Source organism: Coenobita brevimanus, chromosome 54 (assembly GCF_032717465.1).
Source record: "Coenobita brevimanus isolate Jiangsu-jjx chromosome 54, ASM3271746v2, whole genome shotgun sequence".
NCBI classification, from domain to species: Eukaryota; Metazoa; Arthropoda; class Malacostraca; order Decapoda; family Coenobitidae; genus Coenobita; species Coenobita brevimanus.
In genome coordinates this window covers 28,861,440-28,867,439 of record NC_137007.1, presented here as the reverse complement: position 1 = coordinate 28,867,439, position 6,000 = coordinate 28,861,440, and positions in this window count along the sequence as shown.

The window sequence follows — 6,000 nt, the reverse complement described above, 5'->3', positions numbered from 1 at the left end:
TGTGAAACAAAAGAACACTCATCTTCTGCTCCAGGCTCCTTAAGATGTGGGAGGTCATCATTACAATGGAGAGTAATTCCAGAATGCAGAACTTAAGAGCCCTGAAGGTCATTGATCATAGTTTATACTTCAGTTCTGGCTTTTACTGGAAGCCAATGCAGTTCAATTAAGAATGGAGTAGTAGGAGTCCTTTGCAATGTTGGGTGAAGCTTTTTCTACAAAAAAAAAAACAAAGGAGTAATGGTACACCCATACCCGGTTATCCGGCGCACTGATAACCACAAGAAATAGGGGAACATTCCTACAATCCAAACAGTTTGAGCGTCTGTCGCCTCATTAGTCCAACACCCCGTCTCTCCCTAGGTTTGAAATGAAGCTTTCTCAATCCTCCCATCCTCCCTCCATCTCCTCTCTTCTCCCCCCCTATTCCTCCTCTATCCCCCACCAAACCTGCCCTGTCCCACCCTTGGTTGTCTCCCTCTCCATGCCCCCACCCTCCCCCACCACTGCTTGGCAAACTGCCAGCTGCCTGCCTCTGTGTGCGCATGTGTGTGTGTGTTCTTACTTAATTGTATCTTTACAGCAATGAGTCAAGCATATATTGTCTTGTGTATTAAACCATTTTTATCATACATATCCTTAAATTTATGAACAGTTTTGGCACACGCTATTTCATTCAGTAGTGCATTCCACTGATCAATTGCTCTATTTGGGAAACTGAATTTCCTTACATCATTATCACCTCTCTTTTTATGTAGTTTTTTGCAGTGTCCTCTTGCTGATGCTTCCCCATAGGTCATATATTAACCCTTTTGCATGCGGATTAGTTAATAAGTTTTCTGGGCCATGACGCGCCAGCTTTTCTCCCCCCCCCCCCGCACATGCTCCAAAAAAGTGTATTCTCGGCTTATTTTCACCACCTGAACATCTTTATTTTGCCACAAATATTCCTATTTGTCGATGTTTGTTCTACACAATAAGCAAAAAAAACACACACACACAAAAACACACTATACGTATGTTAGGGCTATGTAAATAAACATTCAGGAGCATACATCTCACTTCCCAACATCATAAGTTGAATGTTTACTGATCAATCTCTACATGTTATACCATCACTGGAAAGAATTTTATTAGCTTTCGAATGCCGGAGGTCCCAGTTTGATATGAGGTATGGCGTTCGAGTAATAAACGAAAAAGTAAAACCCCATTCCGACAGACAACAGATTTTTTTATTTGGGGAGCCCTAGCAAAAAACTTTTCTTGCTAATGTATGTTTTTATTTTATCATCCTATGCAAAGTTTCATTGGCTGTCATTAGAGCCCACAGTGGTGATCCTAGGCCTCATAGTATTTGAGAAAAATGCCAAAAACTACGGTGTACCCACGCTGTGTCGTGACTGTAGGGCGGTTTCCTGCCTTCCTCGAAGCTACTGCACGTATTTCACCAATTCTTTGTATACTAGATATGCACACTATATTTACATGATTCACTGGGAAACTATTTTTTACGTTTGAATACTCACATTTTGTGCAGGATAGATATGGCAGTGTACTTGATTAGAAACAGTAGCACAACCTTCGTTGGGCCAATGGCTGATAACGAGCAGGAATGCTTCACAAACACAAATTTCATATTGCCCACACCAAATCTAATCACAACAGTGCCCAAACACTATAAACAAGCACTACTGGTATAGTGAAATGTGTTGTACGGCCGGGACGAGGGTAAGAGTGGAAATTTAAAGGGACAGAACTGAGCAATACCTTCCCCACACACAGCTCATTTGGTACTGAATAACCTGGCTGCTCTCTTGCTGGTATTGGGACCCACAGTTGCCAACTCATTACTTTTGATAAGTAACAGGGAAGCTATGACGCCTCCAAAGATGACGCCGATTGGCCAAAAACTTTTCCTCTGATGAAAGTTTTTATGCTTAATGACGCCAAAAGCGTCAATGGGTATTGTCGCAGCCAGACCCTAATGACGACAAATGCGTCATCGTGTACGAAGGGTTAACTTATGTCTATTTTCTCTTTCCCTGAGATGGATTTAAATAACATAATCATGTCTTCTCTTTTCCTTCTCACCTGTAGTGTTGGCAGATTCAGTTTTTCTACTCCTTCCTAATATCTTACATCCCTTGAGCTTGGTACCCATCTTGTAGGTGCCCTTTGTACTTTTTCAATCTCATCTATGTGTTTTTTTGAGACAAAGATTCCAGACTACTAATCCATACTCCAGGGTTGGTCTGATTAATGATGTTATTATCTTTCTCTGCATGTCTTCACTAATATATGTCAATCTTATTCTAATATTTGCAAGGAATGTACAGTATACATGTTACATACCTTCTCACTGATGTGGTCAGCTGGAGATAGTCTGTTATTGATAATCAATCCTAGGTCTTTCTCTCTTTCTGACAGGTGTAAGGTTGTTCCTAACTTATAATCCCAATCTGGTCTTTTCTCACTTTTATCAAACTTAATTACATGACACTTGTCCACATTAAATTCCATTTATTGCTCCATTCATGAAGCTTATTTAATTCTTCTTGTAGCTCTTTGCAAGAATCTGTTAGTACTGTATTTTTGCATCATCCGCAAACTTATTTAGGCAGCTCCCATTTCCAGTGTTACTGTCTATGTCATTTATATATACTAAAAACATAATTGGTGCCAGCACTGAGCCCTGTGGAACTCCGCTAGCCACCTCCCTCCATGATGAGTAATTTCCCCTGAATACTGTTCTCATTTCCCTTTTTCTGAGAAAATTCTGCATCCAACAGTACAGACTGCCTTGGATACCTCCTTGATGGTACAGTTTCCATAAAAGTCTTTGGTGTGGTACTCTGTCAAATGCTTTCTTGAAATCTAAATAGATGCTGTCTACCCATCCTTCTCTTTTCTGTAATGTTTCTGTAACTCTATCTTAGTAGCTTAATAGATTAATAACACATGAGGTGGTTTGGCCATGTGGAGAGGATGGAGGGTGAAAGACTGACAAAGAGAGTGTATGTGAGTGAGGTGGAGGGGGGAAGGGGAGGGGGAGGCCGAGGATGAGATGGAGGGATGGGGTGGAGAGGTATATGAGAGAGAGAGGGGTGTGAGATGGGACTGGGGCAGTGAAATGGCGGGGGACAGGGTGACGTGGAGGCGATTTGTTTGTGGCCACCCCAAACGAGATTGAGGCATCTGGCAATAGATAGATAGATAGATTTTCCCTTTCTAACACTGAACTGCCTTTCTGTATCATACTGTGTTCTAGATGTTTTACCCAAACTTTTCTTATCAGCTTTTCTAGTATCTTACAACACTGGTTAGTGATACTGGTTGGTAGCTGAGTGGATTCTGTCTATTCCCTTTCTTGAATAGGGGAACAATGTTTGCTTTCTTCCAAATATCAGGTAGCTTACCTTGACCCAGGGATTCCTTGAATATTAAATACAATGGTCTGCTTAACTCTTCTGCACATTCATGTAGCACCCAACCTGAAATTTCGTCAGGGCCATGTGCTTTTCCCTTGTCTAATTTACTTAGCTATTCCTGTACTTCTTTTTCTGATATTTGTACATCTGGTAATACGTGTGAGCATGCATGTTCCATATAATCTCCTACCAAGTTATTTTCTTCTGTAAAAACTGATTGGAAGTTTTTATTTGGTGCTTCACAAATATCTTTCTCTTGTGTAGGCTATAGATGATCCCCTCATCCATAATGGACTGTATTTTATCTTGAACTTTGGTTTTGCTTAGGATGTAGCTGTAAAATGGCTTAGGTTGTTCACTACTTTTATTTATAATGTCTTCCTCAAACTGTCTCTGAGCCTCCCTCCTTATTTCTGTATAATCATTTTTTGCCAGTTTAAAATTATTATATGCCCTCTCACTATTGTGTCTTCTGTGTCTATTCCACAGAATGTCTCTTCTTTCTTTTGATTTTTTACATACTGTATTAAACCATTTCTCTATTTTCATTTGTTTCTTTGTGCTGAGGGATGTAGTTTTGGACTCTATTTCGTAAAAATAACAGAATTTTCTATATATAATATTGAAATCTTGTCCTCTATGCTCCATTTCCCAATCTATTTCTAAGAAGTTCTTCTTCAGGTCATGATAGTTGCTGTTTTTGTAGCTTAGACTCTATTTGTAACTCTCATTACTGGGAAGATCATATGCATTCATGAAGCTGCAGTTTAATACTGCATGGTCTCTTTTGCTGAATGGAGTGGGATACATTATATTGTCAATATCATTTTCTTGCCTTGTAAATATAAGATCTAGCAGTGACTGATCATCAAGTATTCTTTTTCTGGTATTTTCCTTTACATGCTGTATGTAAAAGCTCTTGCACAAGATGTAGGAGCTTTTGATCCCAACAGCTTTCATCTACAGTATTCCAATTTATATTTGTATTGAAATCTCCAGTTAATATAATTTTTTCATATTTCTCTTCCATTCTAAGCAATAATGTTCTTAAACTCTGAACTGTAATTTCTGCCAGGTCTTCATATTTGCCTCTTTCCCAAGTGTTTGTTTTGGGTTGCATTTATAAATCTGCTACAATTAATTTCCCTTCAGATGTGTTAATTTCCAATGCAGTCAGCTCTACTTGTGAGGGTATATCTAGTTTTATTTCTTTGACTTGTAGATTTTTCTTTTTTAAGATTATAATTCCTCCTCCCTTTCTTAAATTTCTGTCCCTTCTCCATATATTGTATTCCTCTAAGTTTAGGGTATTGTTTGGTATCTTTTGGGTTAATTTTGTTTCAGCTGGGCAAATAATATGTGGTTCCTTTTATCTGGTATAGTCTTCTATCTCTAATATTTTAAACACCATTCCATCTACATTTGAGTACATCAACTTAATCATCTTGTTTACCAACTTGCCATAACTTGAGTCTACTACCTTCCTCCTTTTATATTCCCCGTTGGTTATGTACCACTCTCGTACCTGCAATCCAATTACTTTGTAACAAAAAATTTACTCTTTTCTTCATCTGATCTTCCCTCATTTTTTTTTTTTTTTTTTTTTGCCTCTTCCCTCTTCTCCTTTAGTATTCCCAATTCCTCTTGAGTTAGGCATCTTTATACAGTATCAATACATTTTAAAATTCCTCTTTTTCAGTCAGTTTGTTTGCATTTTTTAATATTTCCCCCACAGTGTTCACACTCAGGAAGGTTACTTTTAGAGGCCTTGACTTATTTCTCTCATATTTTCCTAGCTTTCTGTGTTCCTCTGTGTCTTTATTACAGACTTCCTCAGATACTTCCTACAAATCACTCATCATATTTGCCGTCTCCTTTTTGGCTCAAAATTTTGTTTTTTATTTCTTTCTCATCTATACCAGTGATTACTATAGATCTGTTGATATCTGCTGAATGTCTGACCAATTTTGGGTTGTTTTGGATTATTTTTTCACTTCCTCTCTCATGCCTTTTTTTCTTCAACTCTTGTTTCTAAGTCTTTCTTTACTTTCACCATTTCAGCATATGTAGTTTCCACATCATCTTAGAAACTTTGCATCACTTCATTCACCTGGGTTATCTTCTCTTCAGTATCACTGCTTTGGTCTATCAGACTGCTTGTTGCCTAATGGTCTCTGTATCATTTCTGAACTCCTCCATAATACTCTCTTGGATGACAACTGTACTTGCCATTTCACAAATCTTCCTTCTACGCAAACCCACCTCAACTTACAGCTCATCTATTGTTGTGTCTTTCCTGTTTAATTCATTCACTAATTTTTCATTTTCCTCCTCCTGCATGCACAACTGCTTCTTAATTTCATCCATTTCACTCTGAAATGCCTTCTCCAATTTGTTCACCCTCTCTACTAGTTTGTTATATGTTTCCATTTCAACCAGTTCCTGGTAGAAATCATCATCCTGTTTTCAACCTTTATCCCTTTTCTTAACTCCTTCCATATTTGCTTTACTAAAGATGGTGCTCATCTTGTGGTATTACTGAGAAAAAAAAATTCTGCTTACATGTATTCTC